This window comes from Bos mutus, unplaced genomic scaffold (genome assembly GCF_027580195.1).
Source record: "Bos mutus isolate GX-2022 unplaced genomic scaffold, NWIPB_WYAK_1.1 CTG489, whole genome shotgun sequence".
In the NCBI taxonomy this organism is placed as follows: domain Eukaryota; kingdom Metazoa; phylum Chordata; class Mammalia; order Artiodactyla; family Bovidae; genus Bos; species Bos mutus.
Genome location: NW_027219972.1, coordinates 1 through 16,526, shown reverse-complemented (window position 1 = coordinate 16,526; position 16,526 = coordinate 1). Strand labels below are relative to the sequence as shown.

Sequence of the window (16,526 nt, the reverse complement as noted above, 5' to 3'; positions counted from 1 at the left end):
AAAGCATATATTAAAGAGCATACCAGTGAATGAAACTTCATACACAGCACTCCATGGGAAATAAATCTATTGGTCATTTTTGAATACCAAATGCCTTGTGCATTACTTAATTGCTTGTTATTAAAAAAAAATTCAAAATCAACTTTAACAAATATTTGTTTAAGAATGTAAAATATAAAGGTATTTTGAAGAGTCTGAAATAACTAGCTATTTGCCTATCTACCTAATATGTATCTATCTAATTCAAAGACCTTTATGTTTTAAAATAAAAATATTTTCATATAACCACAGTGAAAACTATGGGCTTGGTTGACAATAATGTGTCCATATGGGTTCACAAGTTGTAAAAAAAAAAAAAAAAAAATATCTATTGCATAAGAGAGACAACTTACAGAAAGTGTGAGAACATGAGCATGAGGGAATCCCTGAGCCCAATTCAGGCAGATCTACAGTCCCCATCTACAGCACATCCTTCAGGACACTAACTCTAGAGCCGAGGACCCAGGTCCACCTCGTACTGTTTCTCCACCTCCTCAGCCTGGTTCTTATAAGGCTATTTCTGACTGTTCAGGATGCCTTGGCAGGATCTGCCAATCTCCAGTCTCCTGCAGGGAGATTCTTGCAACTAGACCTGACCATGAATCCTCATGGAAAATCTGTCCTCTGTCCTTGAAGGGGTTTTTAGACTCTCCATGGAATTGAATCCTTCGTGGAAAAATAGTTTTCTGGGGGAGATTCAACTCTTGTACATTGTCCTAAAACTTCTTGTGGGTTTCATTTGGATTCCTTTGAGGACATCTGATTTCTTGGAAAACTGGACACATAATTTCTTGGAATATTTCTTTGGGAACATCCATTGTCTTGGACTATTGAACACTCGAATCATGTTCCCTGAAGTGAACCACTTTCTCCTCGGACTCCTTTTTCTCCATGAAATCTTGAATGTATTTCAGCTTTATGTTCTCTGAGAACTACTTGTCTTTCTCAGACAGGACAATTGTCAGGCCCTGATACTCAGTGTGGGGTGTTTTGGGAAGTATTAGGGCCATAAGTTCTTTAAAAAATGGGTAAACTTTCAGGGGCTTCTTTGATAAATTAGAAGTGTGTGTGTGTGTGTGTGTGTGTGCATGCGTGCGTGTGTTTTGTTTTTGTGAGGAATTTTTAAATATTCCTTAATTTCCAGGAATAATTCTTAAACTGCACAGTTTGCTCATGTTATAAAAGTTTCTAAACATTGCATTATACACATTTCTCCAGAAGTGTCTTACAAGTAACTTTTTCCCAGTCTATCAGGGACAGAGGTATTTTGAATGTGTGGCCATCACTTGGCAGGGGACTATTCTACATGTCTTCCAGCAATTTTACAAGATCTTCCTTGGACACTGGAAACTCCATTTCTAGAATTTGGGGCCACTTACAAGGTGCCAGTGATGTAATCACCACCCCAAGAGCATCCTCACACTAAAGGTATGGCAGGTTAATTCTTACTTGAAGTTCTGTAGTGTGTGGGATGCAATGATTCTGCAGAGCAAGGGAAGGAAAATTCCTTTCCTTGTATTTGCTAAATGAGAAAATCACACCACCTTTGTTATATATCAATTTTATAATCTAAGTTGACCCTTAAAAATAAAATGAAAATTGTTGCAAATCCTGAATTGAAATTTATGTTTGGATTTCAAATGCAGATCTGTACTCTTCAAAATTCCCTTATCTCTTCAGTACATTTTCCACCCAGTTTTACAGGGCTTATCCTAAATGAAACCTAACAAAAAAAAAAAGTTATTCAATCAAGAGAGTTAGAATCAGAGATGTAATCCAGGAAAGTGAAGTAAAAAGGTTAAAATGAAAAGAGAAGTGGCTGAAAGGAAAGGCCTTGGATTCTGTACCGCAGAGAATGGCCTTCTGTGAATTGAAGGACCCAGGGTCCAAGAGAAGATTAGGAGATAAAATGAGATAAACAGAGAAGCTGGTTTGAGATCTGTCAAAAAGAGACTGATTGTCTCAGGGAAATCTCGAAATCAACATTATAAAACAAGCATATGTAGTAGATATTATTAACCACAAAATAATAGAATTTCCTTAAGCTGTGAATCTGCAGCTCAGTTTCCTCTCTACTCTTGACTTTATCCCTAGTACTTTATGTCTGTTATGTTGACTATCTTTTTGAAAATTTTGTCAATGAAGGAAAAATATTTTGTCTTAAATTAAGTTCAGTTAAGTCGCTCAGTAATGTCTGACTCTTTGCAACCCCGTGAACCACAGCTGCCAGGCCTCCCTGTCCATCACCAACTGCCAGAGTCCACCCAAACCCATGTCCAGTGAGTCAGTGATGCCATCCAACCGTCTAATCCTCTGTCATCCCCTTCTCCTCCTGCCCTCAATCTTTCCCAGCATCAGGGTCTTTTTAAATGACTCAGCTCTTTGCATCAGGTGGCCAAAATATTGGAGTTTCAGTTTCAACATCAGTCCTTCCAATGAACACCCAGGACTGATCTGCTTTAGCATGGACTGGTTGGATCTCCTTGTAATCCAAGGGACTCTCAAGAGTCTTCTCCAACACCACAGTTCAAAAGCATCAATTCTTCAGCACTCAGCTTTTTTTTATAGTCAACTCTCATATCCATACGTGACTACTGGAAAAACCAAAGCCTTGACTAGATGGACCTTTGTTGACAAACTAATGTCTCTGCTTTTCAATATGCTGTCTAGGTAGGTCATAACTTTCCTTCCAAGGAGTAAGTGTCTTTTAATTTCATGGCTGCAATCACCATTTGCAATGATTTTGGAGCCCCCCCAAATAAAGTCAGCCACTGTTTCCACTGTTTCCCCCTCATTTTTGCCATGAAGTAATGGGAATGGATGCCATGATCTTAATTTTCTGAATGTTGAGTTTTAAGCCAACTTTTCCATTCTCCTCTTTCACTTTCATCAAGAGGCTCTTTAGTTCTTCTTCACTTTTTGCCAAAGGATGGTATCATCTGCATGTCTGAGTTTATTGATTTTTCTCCTGGCAAACTTGATTCCAGCTTGTGCTTCCTGCAGCCCAGCGTTTCTCATGATGTACTCTGCAGAGAAGATACATAAGCAAGGTCACAATATATAGCCTTGGTGTACTCCTTTTCCTATTTGGAACCAGTCTGTTGTTCAATGCCCAGTTCTAACTGTTGCTTCCTGACCTGCATACAGGTTTCTCAAGAGACAGGTCAGATGGTTTGATATTCCCATCTCTTTCAGAATTTTCCCCAGTTTATTGTGATCCACACAGTCAAAGTCTTTGGCATAGTCAACAAAGCAGAAATACATGTTTTTGTGAAACTCTGTTGCTTTTCTGATGATCCAGCGGATGTTGGCAATTTGATCTCTGGTTCCTCTGCCTTTTCTAATACCAGCTTGAAAATCTGGAATTTCACACTTCACATATTGCTGAAGCCTGGCTTGGAGAATTATGAGCATTACTTTACCAGTGTGTGAAATAAGTGCAATTGTGCAGTAGTTTGAGCATTCTTTGGCATTGCCTTTCTTTGGGGTTGGAATGAAAGCTGACCTTTTCCTGTCCTGTGGCAGGAGTTTTCCAAATTTGCTGACATATTGAGTACAGCACTTTCACAGCATCATCTTTTAGGATTTGAAATAGCTCAACTGGAATTCCATCACCTCCACTAGCTTTGTTCGTAGTGATAGTTCCGAAGGCCCACTTGACTTCACATTCCAGGATATCTGGCTCTAGGTGAGTTATCACACCATCATGATTTTCTGGGGCTTTTGTCTATATGAATTATTTAATTCATGTGTGTCTTCACTGACTGACTTAACAGTTCTATATGTTCTGTTCTGAGTACTTCACGGAGAGTGGGAATGTAACAATAATATGAAATAAGATGAGAACTATCTGAACTGTCACAGGAATTTCCCTCAAGTAGTAAAAATATTTACTAACTTGAGAAAAGTTTGCTGAAGAGTGTGATGAGATGGTATATGCTGAGAGTGAGTAAATGGTACTGGGCATTGGTTCCTTTTGGAGGTCACGCACATGTCCCACAATGAGACAGTCCTGGTTTTATAATTTTGTATAGTTCTAAAAACCATTGATTAAGTAATTTAAAAGTAGTGATCTTTATGGTATATAAATGTAGTTTAAAATAATCCTTATTTTAAAAAGAAAAGCGATTGACTATATTCTATGAAATACTCCATAATAAATGTTTATTAAAATTTAATTAACAGATTTATGCATACAACACCTTTATGCCATTTTATAAACATACACTCACTATGTTACATTAAATAACAATGTGCTGCTGGACACAGTCAGGTATCCTGTGGCCTCCCATGAAGTGAAGGGCAGCAATATCCCCAGAAAAGAAGCCCCAATAATGGTCCAAAAAATGGACAATTCATGGAGATTTAAGGCAAAGGAAAGGTATCATAGGGGAGGAGAAGGCAGAAGGAAGGAAACTATATATGAGGGAACTTCTGAAAACATCATAGAAGCTCACAGTTCCATTGTCATAATCCAAAAACACGCCAATCTTACCCAGAGGCCTTTTCACAAACTGCACTAAGGGTGGGGAGGTGGTGGACAGAATATACTGACTGTTCACCTTTGTAGAACGCAGAAAATATGCTTCTTCAGCACCAATACTGATACTGGAATCACTTGTGAAGATGCTTTTACAGACCCCCAAAACCCAGCTGGAAGACTGGGCCACGTCCAGTTCCCAGTAATGCCTCCCGGAGGTGAAGCCCCAAGCTCCCCAGGACACAATACATGATCCGCCCTGGGGCTGTCTGGACGCGATGGGGTGATCATCCTCAAACAGCGCACTTTCATCATCAAGGATCGCATGGTGAACGATCGTTGTCAGACTCAGAACATTATCCACTGTAGAAAGAATAAAAACTGTGTTAGCCAGTTGAATTTCCATGTCTCTGAGAGGCAGAGGCTTTCTACACAATAAGCTTTTTTTATCAGAGAAATGCAAATCAAAACCACTATGAGGTACCATTTCACACCAGTCAGAATGGCTACGATCCAAAAGTCTACAAATAATAAATGCTGGAGAGGGTGTGGAGAAAAGGGAACCCTCTTACACTGTTGGTGGGAATGCAAACTAGTACAGCCACTATGGAGAACAGTGTGGAGATCCCTTAAAAAACTGGAAATAGAACTGCCTTATGACCCAGCAACCCCACTGCTGGGCATACACACTGAGGAAACCAGAAGGGAAAGAGACACGTGTACCCCAATGTTCACCACAGCACTGTTTATAATAGCCAGGACATGGAAGCAACCTAGATGTCCATCAGCAGATGAATGGATAAGAAAGCAGTGGTACATATACACAATGGAGTATTACTCAGCTATTAAAAAGAATACATTTGAATCAGTTCTAATGAGGTGGATGAAACTGGAGACTATTATACAGAGTGAAGTAAGCCAGAAGGAAAAACATAAATACAGTATACTAACGCATATATATGGAATTTAGAAAGATGGTAACAATAAACCGGTGTACGAGACAGCAAAAGAGACACTGATGTATAGAACAGTCTTATGGACTCTGTGGGAGAGGGAGAGGGTGGGAAGATTTGGGAGAATGGCAATGAAACATGTAAAATATCATGTAGGAAACGAGTTGCCAGTCCAGGTTCGATGCGATGCTGGATGCTTGGGGCTGGTGCACTGGGACGGCCCAGAGGGATGGTATGGGGGAGGAGGAGGAGGAGGGTTCGGGATGGGGAACACATGTATACCTGTGGTGGATTCATTTTGATATTTGGCAAAACTAATACAAATATGTAAAGTTTAAAAATAAAATAAAATTAGAAAAAAAAATAAGCTTTTAATTTTCCTTCTCCAAGGAAATCAAAACAAAGACAGCAAAGGGAGTTAGAGTGACTCTTCTCTGAAGAATAAAATTTATTACTATCTCTGTGGCATACAGAAGTACATCAAATCAAAGAGAAAATTAAAAAGACATATATCATGAACTGCGTAAAGTCTGACTTAGGTCAATCTCTTCATAGTTTACTTTAGGATTCACCAAAAAGCATTGATTCTTTTTTTTTTTTTTTTTAAAGAAAAACAGAAATGATCAGAAGACTGAGGGGAAAAAGACATGAGATGGAAAAAAAAAATAGTTCGTATTGTCGACACCATCCAGTCTAGCAATTTTTACAGATGATTTCTGTTTGCTCGAGACAGTTTATTGCTTATGTTATTTCTTCTGTTCCTTTTTTTTTTTCAGCACTTTATTTATTTATTTATTTATTTTATTTGATAAATTTAACGCCTTTTATTGCCATACCTCATTTTACTGTGCTTTGCTTTAGTGAACTTTATAGATACATGTTTTTTTTTTTTTTTCCTTGTTAATTTTCTGTTTAGTTGATCTATCCATAAGTGTGAGTGGGGTATTAAAGTCTCCCACTATTATTGTGTTATTGTTAATTTCTCCTTTCATACTTGTTAGAATTTGTCTTACATACTGCGGTGCTCCCATGTTGGGTGGATATATATTATATAATTGTTATATCTTCTTCTTGGATTGATCCTTTGATCATTATGTAGTGACCTTCTTTGTCTCTTTTCACAGCCTTTGTTTTAAAGTCTAATTTATCTGATACGAGTATTGTGACTCCTGCTTTCTTTTGGTCCCTATTTACATGGGAAATCTTTTTCCAGCCCTTCACTTTCAGTCTGTATGTGTCCCCTGTTTTGAGGTGGGTCTCTTGTAGACAACATATGTAGGGGTCTTGTTTTTGTATCCATTCAGCCAGTCTTTGTCTTTTGGTTGGGGCATTCAACCCATTTACGTTTAAGGTAATTACTAATAAGTATGATCCTGTTGCCATTTACTTTATTGTTTTGGGTTCAAGTTTATACACCATTTTTGTGTTTCCTGTCTAGAGAATATCCTTTAGTATTTGTTGGAGAGCTGGTTTGGTGGTGCAGAATTCTCTCAGCTTTTGCTTGTCTGAAAAACTTTTGATTTCTCCTTCATACTTGAATGAGATCCTTGCTGGGTACAATAATCTGGGCTGTAGGTTATTTTCTTTCATCATTTTAAGTATGTCTTGCCATTCCCTCCTGGCTTGAAGAGTTTCTATTGAAAGATCAGCTGTTATCCTTATGGGAATTCCCTTGTGTGTTATTTGTTGTTTTTTTTCCTTGCTGCTTTTAATATTTGTTCTTTGTGTTTGATCTTTGTTAATTTGATTAATATGTGTCTTGGGGTGTTTCTCCTTGGTTTATCCTGTTTGGGACTCTCTGGGTTTCTTGGACTTGGGTGATTATTTCTGGGTGATTCTTATATTAGAAAACTTTTCTTGTGTCCTTTGTACTTAATACTATGGAAACTACAGATGGTACTTTGTTATCACATGGACACTTATGGGGGTATTATCTGTACCTATTACATTTTCAAAGGTCAAAAGAATTGATAGAAATCCATCTGTGAATAATTTGGGAGCTTCAAAAAAGATATTTTAACTGACAGTGTTCATGCATCCCTTGCCTTAAAGTTGTTGTAAGATTGAGAGCATTATAATTCTTCTACCAAAGCCCATTTCAATTTTTCTGTCATTTATTCCTAATTTTAGAAATAATAAATCTTCTTTGTACAATGTGTAATAAATGTAGCTATAATGAAGTGAAAGTGAAAGTGTTATCCTTCAGTCCTGTTTTACTCTTTGCGACCACGTGGACTGTGTGTAGCCCACCAGGCTCCTCTTTCCTTGGAATTGTCCAGGCAAGAATACTGGAGTGGATTTCCATTCCCTTCTCCAGGGATCTTCCCGACCCAGGGCTCGAACCTGGGTCTCCTGCATCGCAGGCAGACTCTATCATCTGAGCCACCAGGAAAGCCCATACAGTAAATTAAAAGCAGCAATGACAGATTTAAGCTCAAGAGTGAAATAAACTGAGTAAACAACATATTGATGGTCACTCACAGAACTAAATATTCAGTCTCTATAATCACAGTAACAACCTGGTGCTCTCCCTTTGCTCATCCTATATCATAAATGTGTGTGTGTGTGTGTGTGTGTGTGTGTCTGGTTTTGCATTTTCAGGAAATTACAGGTGGCAAACATCAGACTTGGTGTTTATAATGTGACTATAGAGGCAACAAAAGAGTCTGAAATGCAGTACTTGGATGCAGTCTCAGAAACCACAGAATGATCTGTTCATTTCCAAGGCAAGCCATTCAATATCACAGTAATCCAACTCTATGCCTCAACCAGTAATGCTGCAGAAAATGAAGTTGAACAGTTCTAGGAAGACCTACAAGACCTTCTAGAACTAACACCCAAAAAAGATGTCGTTTTCATTATAGGGGACTGGAATAAAAAAATAGGAAGTCAAGGAATACCTGGAGTAACAGGCAAATTTGGCCTTGGAGTACAGAATGAAGCAGGGCAAAGGCTAATAGAGTTTTGCCAAGAGAACGCACTGGTCATAGCAAACACCCTCTTCTAACAACATGTGAGAAGATTCTATACATGGATCACCAGATGGTCAATATCAAAATCAGATTGATTATATTCTTTGCAGCCAATAATGGAGAAGCTTTACACAGTCAGTAAAAACAAGACCGAGAGGTGAGTGTGGCACAGACCATGAAATCCTTATTGACAAATTCAGACTTAAATTGAAGAAAGTAGGGAAAACCATGAGGCCATTCAGGTATGACCTAAATCAAATCCCTTGTGACTATGCAGTGGAAGTGAGAAATAGATTCAGGGGATTAGATCTGATATAGAGAATGCCTGAAGAACTATGGACAGAGGTTCATGACACTGTACAGGAGGCAGTGATCAAGACCATCCCCAAGAAAAAGAAAAGCAAAAAGGTATATTGTTGTCTGAGGAGGCTTTATAAACAACGGTGAAAAGATGAGTACATAAAGGAAAAGGAGAAAAGGAAAAATATGCCCATTTGAATGTAGAGTTCCAAAGAATACCAAGGAGAGATAAGAAAGCCTTCCTCAGTGATCAATGCAAAGAAATAGAGGAAAACAATAGAATGGGAAAGACTAGAGATCTCTTCAAGAAAATTAGAGATACCAAGGGAACATTTCAGGCAAAAATGGGCACAATAAAGGACAGAAATGGTATGGACCTAACAGAAGCAGAAGATAATAAGAAGAGGCAAGAATACACAAAAGAACTATACAAAAAAGATGTTCATGACCCAAATAACCACGATGGTGTGATCACTCACCTAGAGCCTGACATCATGGAATGCAATGTCAAGCGGGCCTTAGGAAGCATCACTATGAACAAAGCTAGTAGTGGAGGTGATGGACTTCAGTTGAGCTATTTGATCCTAAAAGATGATGCTGTGAAAGTGCTTTTCTCTATATGTCAACAAATTTGGAAAACTCAGCAGTAGCCACAGGACTGGAAAAGGTCAGTTTTCATTCCAATCCCTTAGAAAGACAATGCCAAAGAATGCTCAAACTACTGCACAACTGCACTCATCTCACACATGAGTAAAGTAATGCTCAAAATTCTCCAACCCAGGCTTCAACAGTACTTGAACCCTGAACTTCCAGATGTTCAAGCTGCATTTTGAAAAGCCAGAGGAACCAGAGATCAAATTACCAACATCTGCTGGATCATAAGAAAAAAAAGACAGTTCCAGAAAAACATTCTATTTCTGCTTCATTGAATACACAAAGCCTTTGAATGTGTGGATCACAACAAACTGTGGAAAATTCTAAAGAGATGGGAATACAAGACCACCTGTCTCCTGAGAAATCTGCATACAGGTCAAGAAGCAACAGTTAGAACTGGACATGGAACAACAGACTGTTTCCAAATCAAGAAAGGCATAAGTCAAGGCTGTATATTATCACCCTGCTTATCTAACTTAAATTCAGAGTACGTCATGAGAAATGCTTGACTGGATGAAGCCCAAGCTGGAATAATGACTGTTGGGAGAAATATAAATAATCTCAGATATGCAGATGATACCACCCTTATGGCAGAAAGTGAAGAAGAGCTAAAGAGCTTCTTAATGAAAGTGAAGGAAGAGGGTGAAAAAGTTGGGTTAAAATCAACGTTCAGAAAACTAAGATCATGGCATCTGGTCCCATCACTTCATGGGAAATAGATGGGGAAACAACAAAAAAGTGATAGACTATTGTGGGGGGGGTGTGGTCCAAAGTCACTGCCAGTGGTGACTGCAGCCATGGAATTAAAAGATGCTTGCTCCTTGGAAGAAAATTTACGACCAACCTAAACAGCATTTTTAAAAGCAGAGGCATTACTTTGCTTACAAAGATCCATCTAGTCAAAGCTATGGTTTTTCCAGTAGTCATGTATGGATGTGAGACTTGGACTATAAAGAAAGGTGAGCATGGAAGAATTGGTTTTTGAACTATGTTGTTGGAGAAGACTGCTGAGAGTCCCTTTGACATCAAGGAGATCCAGCCAGTCCATCCTAGAGGAAATTTGTCCTAAATGTTCACTGGAAGGACTGATGCTAAGGCTGAAACTCCAATACTTTGGCATCTGATGTGATGAACTCACTCTTTTGAAAAGTCCCTGATGCTGGGAAATACTGAAGGCAAAAGGAGAAGGGAACGACAGAGGATGAGATGGTTGGGTGGCATCCCTGGTTCAGTGGACATGAGTTTGAGTAAACTCCAGGAGTTGGTGATGGACGGGAAAGCCTGGCGTGCTGCAGTCCATGGGATCGCAAAGAGGCAGACAAGACTGAGCGACTGAACTGAACTGATAGAGGTAGAAAAGGTGTTAGCAACTTCAGGAATTTATGCACCACCTTCATAAACAAAAAAGAAAAAAAAAAAAAAAATAAAATGAAAATGAAAGAAGGGTTGTTCCCAAGAAGCTCTGATGAAATGTAGTCCTGATCACCAAAAGACTGACTCTTACCTCTGAAGTTGTTCAGCATGTGTAGGAATCCAGAGACAGGCCAGGAAGGGAGCTCTGGGTTCACGGGCTGAGGCTTCTGTATCTGTGCCAGATGAGTCCTGTACAAAGGACATCGATTCCATGTCAAGACCAATGGCTAATCACATGAGCATGGCAAACCAGCAGACTTTACCACAGGATCCCATATGTTCTCAGGATTCTCCTACTTTTGGTGATTTGCATATATAATATATTCTACTCATTTGAGAATATAAAAATGTTGCCATATATTTTACTAAATAGAAATTACATCAAATTTCATTTTCCCCATTTTTCTCAGACAATATTCCAAATTTGCACTCACTAAACTTCATTCCCTTCCTCAATTCCATCGATTCAAAGATCCTGGGTATTTTACAGAGAGCAAAAAATTCAGGCTAAGCCTGTGAGACTTCACTCACAAAGTAGTCATCAAGGATACATTCTGTGTCTAAACAGAAGTGCTCACTGACCAGACATGTTTACTCTTGTCAGTCCAGCAAAGTGACCCAGGTCCAACCTGGCTGTCCTGGTCCTGAACGTCTCACTTAGAAGTGGGCAGCAGAAAGGTGCTCCGTGTGAGGTCCTGCCTGCAGGGCGCTTGCTGTGATGGAACAGGCTGAGTCACTGCTACTCAGTATTAACAAAATCACAGTCTCTTGTCATGGTAGGGAATATGCCTCTTTCATGCCTTTTTCACCTTTCAATCCACTAGGATAGGTGCTTCCTCTGTGATGTCTTAGAAAAATCCCTCGCTAAGTTTTATTGTGGTCAAGCTGGAGAGAATGGGTTGAGTAGGTGGAACAAAGCCCAGAATGGCAGCAGGTTTTCAGATATAGTTGATTTCAGTCAAATGAAAAGGAAATGACTGAGACCAAGGGTCAGAAACCCTTGAAATTCTTTTGAAATAAAATAGAAAATGGCCAAAAAGACAATGTGGTAATCCATATGCTAGGGTTCTGTACTTGTGGATTCACACATGGATTCAATCTGTACATTCTGGGCTATGTATTTGCTTATTTATTCTTTTATTTTATCATAGGATCAGAGCTACTATTCTAACTATATTTCATATACAGTGCATACCAGTCAATCCCAAATTCCCAGTGTAAACTTCCTTCCCCTTTGCTTTTGTTCTGAGTGGAAAAAATTCACAAAACATTCCAGAAACTTCCAAAAATGTAAAAATTGAAAATGCCACATACCAGGGAATGACTTATGTAGCATTTACTTTATACTGTATATGTTGTAAAGTTGTCTAGAGATGACAAAGTGTACAGGAGCATGTGTATTAGTTATCTGTGAATAACATGTTATTATGTATAAAGAATCCTGTCCTGGGATTTAGATATGGGGGAGGACCTGAAATCAATCCCCAGGTCCCAAGCAAGAACTTTGGGTCCACTTCATCAAAAAGACAAAAATGTTTCAGAAATCAAAAATCATTAATGTATACTCACATTTCCAGCACATTTTCCAAGCCCTGCAAAGGAAAAAAAAAAATCATGTTAATCATTAGAGTTCTGTTTCCATCTCCTATTCCTATTCTTGTTTCATAATAAGACATAGTTTTCTAAATCTCTTCTAAGTAACACTCAGAAGCAATCTTCATAACAGACCCTAACCTAAGACATGATGGGCTTCCTCAGGTCTCATTAAGGAAGCAAAGGGGGCAGGAAGGGTCTGCACAATGCTGCAGCAACATCTAGTTTTCCAGTGTCACTCACTGCCCACTGCTGTCTTCAGGAAGTGATCTCACCATTTATGGTAACAATTAAGGTAAAGCAGACAATTGCATAAAAAGAACCATCGGTTGCATTAAAATTGATACCAGTTCTAAATATCTTGTCTGTTGAACATTAAAAGATTGATATTTCTTTGGAAGGAATGATTCTAAATAGTCTTTGTCACCTATTTGAAGTACTTATTGAAAAGATTCCTGAGTGTCTTCAGGAGGAGAGGGGACAACAGAGGATGAGATGGATAACAGTGAACTCTGGGAGGTGGTGATGGACAGGGAGGCCATTCATGGGTTTGACTGGGAATGATCTATACTGAGATTTACTCCAAGAAAATTAACTTTCCCCTGGTCACAGAATCTTGCTGATTGTGTAATCATCTGTCTGGATAGGTAATATTTCAGTGTCACAGCACTCGTCTAGAAGAGTATTTCTCTCTCTGAGGATGGACCCTCCTTTCTCACCTGGAGCAGCTCCATGTCCGGCTTGTGGCACATCTCAGTCAGCTCTTTGTACATTTCTTTCAGACTTTCTCTGTACTGAGACATTCTGAACACACTCTCCTTGAGTTCCTTCACAAATCTCTTTGGCTTCTCGCTCCAGGGCCTCCAGATGCAGTTGCTCCTCCTCCCGGAGCAACAGAAGCATCCTCTGATATTCAAGCTTGATCATCACCTTCCTTAAGGCCACATAGTCCTGCAGAGATAGTGGATCCAAAGCATTACGTATGTTCACATTCAAAAGAAAACTCCAAATATTATTTCCTTAGTGTCATCAAGGAAGTTCCTGACAAACTGCCACATGCATTCAAAGAGTCTTGAATATTTTCAGGTCCTTATTGCCCATGCTTTCTCTGAATTCCTAATCTCTTTGCCTGTTTAAAGGAAGATTCTTCCGGGTTCTTACTCCATCAGTTATTTCCTCTCCGACCTGAGTCTTGTTTTTCTCTTGTTCCTTTCTCTGATTCTTCTAAATATTCTTTCATGAAGTAAACCTCATTTTGAATATATGTATTTTCTTTTTCCCTTCATGCTGACTCTCTTCAGTCATGCACAACTCTTTGTGACCTTGTGGACTATAGCTCACCAGGCTCCTCTGTCCATGGTTTTCTCCAGGCAGGAATACTGGGGTGGGCTGCTATTTCCTCCTCCAGGGCATCTTCCCAACCCAGGGATGTAATCCAGGTCTGTTGTGGCGCCCACACTGCAGGCAGATTCTTTACCCCTGAGCCATCAGTTTTCCTCTAGGTATGACTCTCTTCCTCTCTTCTCCTTCACAGTCACAGTTAGTGCAATGCATCTTATACCCCATGTCTGAAAAGGCTTTTTCCAATCTTTAAAATGTGGCCTTGGAATACATTTCATGCCTTGGTCTTTGAATATACTAGCATTCTTTGAACTACCATATATTAGCCTGTTCTCATTCCAATTACTGATCAGTCATTTGAAACCACTCCTCCAGGGAAGAGACCAGTAGCCTTTCACAGGAACTTACATTGGCCTAAAAAAAAATCTAAGGTAAAATTATATCAATATTTATACAAATAAATAGGAACATTTTTATTCTTACCTGAAAGGACTGAGTTGTGTTAGCTTCCTGATTCAGACAGATTTGGATTTCTTCTCTCATTTTCCATAAAGAGCTCATTCTCTTCAGGAGTTTCTCCTGCAAAATACCCACAGGATTTAGTGACACAGAAGATGACACTGTAAATTTAATCCCCTTATTCATGAGAAAAGGCATTTATTAGTTACACAGAAAACTTGACTTAGGAGGCTGTTGTCAGACTTTTCCACATTAATTTGATGCCAATATTTGAATATCAAGGAATAGAACTGTATACTAGAGAACTGGGGGACTTTACAGATAATGGAATCCATGTCCCATGATACTGAGACTCAGACTCAAATAGCCTGAGTAAGAAAGCCTCAAGCTCCCATCAGAAGCCTGTGTCCCTGGTGCCACCCACCCCGGGATGCTGCATTTCCACACGTGTGGACAATTGGGCAACAACACTGAGAGGACACATTATATGTGAGGATCCACATTCAGAAATCCCACCTCCACTATCTCCATCCCCAGCACCATCATAGCATCCTCATCTTCCTCTCTGACTTAGGAGCCTCTGGATCCCAAACTGCTTGAGAGGCATCACCTACCCGGGATTCCTCAGCAGCCCTGTGTATTGGACTGTGGCTGTGAGCTGCATGCTCGGGGCATTCAGAGCAGGGCCCACAGAGCAGGGTCTGGTCAGCCTCACAGAAGAGGCCTTTGGCTTCCTGGTGTGTCACACAGATCTGCTCCTCAGAGCTGTGGTCGTGGTCAGCTCTGGCCTGCCTGGCAAGGGAAGCCAGCCTCTTGAGGGCAATGTTGGTTTTGAAATCAGGCCTCTCTGATATTCCCCTGCACTCCGGGCACCTCCTTGGTGTCTGGCCTTCTTCCCAGCAAAGGCTCAGACAGGGACGGCAGAAGCTGTGCCCACAGTCTATGGTGACAGGGTCCAGGAAGCAGTTCATGCAGATGGAGCAGGTGAGTTCACTCTGGAAGACCTGCAGTGTGTCTGAATCCATGTTTCTGAAAATTAAAGAAAGAAATAAGAGAGGGTAAGAGAAAAAGTCTTTCTTCTGCCCTCATCGGGAAAAATAAATCCTTTGGACAAAGTCCTGTCTTGAACTCTAATTTCCCTATTTGCTTACCTCCCCAGAACAAACCTAGAAATGGTGACTGTATACACCTTGGATTTACTATTATACAAAAGATGAAATACAATAAGAGTCCTTAGCAACTTTTTTGTTCCAAATAAACCAGGATTTCAATCATACTAAAATTATTAATACATGGAGAAGCTTAAAGATTAGTGTGAGTGTGCTCACTCCTGTCTGACTTGTTGCTACACCATGGACTCTAGCCCACCAGGCTCCTCTGCCCTTGGGATTTCCCAGGCGAGAATCCTGGAAAGGGTTGCCTTTCCCTTCTCCAAGGGATCTTCCCAACTCAGCGGCTGAACCCATGTTTCCTGCGTCTTCTGCATTGGCGGGTGGACTCTTTACCACGGAACTCCCTGGAAGCCCCTTAAAGATTAGAATGGAGGGTAAGTGTTGGGATGACTTCAGAGTTACTTTATTAGCTGACTCTGACAGAAGCACACACAGAACCTCAGTCTGTCTCTCTCTCGACCTCCACGACTCCCTGACTGGAAGCCACACTAGCACACCCTTCCTTTCTCTCCTCATGGCCTCAGTTCCTTCCATCATCAAAGTGACAGAAGTGCTTTTCTAAAGACAAAGAAATTTGTTTACAAAGAACTTAAACTTCATACAATCAATCTTGGCTTTAATCTGATGTCCTAAAGAGTTCAGAGCTTGCTTCCAGCTTAAATAACAAAACTGCTGCTTTCAAGACAAAAAGAAAAAAAAAATGTCACTTCTAACTCAGGAAAGCAAGTTTTCCCGGAGTTGGTTCATATCATCATAGCATGTCATATTTTGAACTGGTGAATGTTCAGATATCACAATAATCAAGAAACAATAGTCAGCATGAATATAATCATTTGTAGACTGATAGCATCAAGGACCATGATAATATTAAAACAATAATAGGAGAACTTAATATGTGTTGCCTAGTATTTCTCAGCATTGAATTAAATCCTTTTCTATAGATTAACTGCTTTCATCATCTCAACAATATTTACTAATTTTTTTTTTTTACCCACATTTGATAAGGAGGTTACTTGATATCTTGTAGGTAAAAATAAGTTATTTGTCTGCAAATCCCACATGGAATCAATGCTTGAGGAAGTGCTGAAACATAGATAGTACTGACAGAATAAATACAACTAGCTTTTGTGTCCAGGACTGCCATTAAAGT

At 39.7% G+C, this 16,526-nt stretch overlaps 1 pseudogene; it reads right to left on the bottom strand.

Annotated features, from left to right (window-relative positions):
- Positions 1-4,394: 4,394 nt before the first annotated feature.
- Positions 4,395-15,229, bottom strand: LOC138987038 (tripartite motif-containing protein 64-like; annotated as a pseudogene).
- Positions 15,230-16,526: the final 1,297 nt, after the last annotated feature.